Source organism: Coregonus clupeaformis, chromosome 35, assembly GCF_020615455.1.
Source record: "Coregonus clupeaformis isolate EN_2021a chromosome 35, ASM2061545v1, whole genome shotgun sequence".
NCBI lineage: Eukaryota > Metazoa > Chordata > Actinopteri > Salmoniformes > Salmonidae > Coregonus > Coregonus clupeaformis.
Genome location: NC_059226.1, coordinates 4,954,932 through 4,955,884, shown reverse-complemented (window position 1 = coordinate 4,955,884; position 953 = coordinate 4,954,932).

The following is a 953-nucleotide window of genomic DNA, read 5'->3' as shown; positions in this document are numbered from 1 at the left end:
GTGCCTCGTTTCCAACATAGTTCCAACTTCAGTCTTGGAACTAAATATGGAGTTCCATAGCTGCATTCAATTTAGATTAATAACGCCTGTAACGCCCTGGGAAGAAAGGTTGGTAGCACCTGACCTTGTACCTGCTGAATAGTACTATTCCCCATACTAAACTACATACTATAGCTGAAGCCAGCGCACACATTTTCTTGAATACCTTTCTACACTTTATTACTTCTAAAATAAGTTAATATTTCCTGATGTATTAAAGACTCAAAATAACTGTTATTATTTGTTCAAAATGTGTTACTCACATTTTCTGTGTTTTTATTTTATTTTCATTCTTTACCATTGAAAACTACTATTGATTTGTCTTTTTATGCAATCAAAATATCATTATTGCCCAGATGGATTGCTGTTGAATAAAATGTCAATTTCAAATAGTTCACGATCTGAATATTGAAGACCAAGTCCCATACACTGTGCATAAAGTATTTTTACTCTGGACATTTAAAGTTAGTTATTACACCCTACATTTTACTGTAACACATGAAGCAAATGGCCATTAGGCTCATTTGAAAAAGTTGGCACTGGCAGGACTAGTTTACAATCTCACTGGATTTTTGAAGACCATTCCCTGTTACAGAAAGTACATTTGATATCAACAAAGATTCTTATATTATCCATAATGTTTGAGCTGGTTGAATGGTGGCTTCTACATCTGCATTGCTTGCTGTTTGGGGTTTTAGGCTGGGTTTCTGTATAGCACTTTGTGACATCTGCTGATGTAAAAAGGGCATTATAAATACATTTGATTGATATGATGACATGGCATTTTCCCTAACCCACCATTCACAGATGGTTGGGTGACCGCATCGAAAGGGGGCGGTATCAGGTCTGTTGTCAACATTTTTGCAGCACTTCGCAGACAGCAGAGAAGGTTAGGACCCCTGGTATGGAAGTGG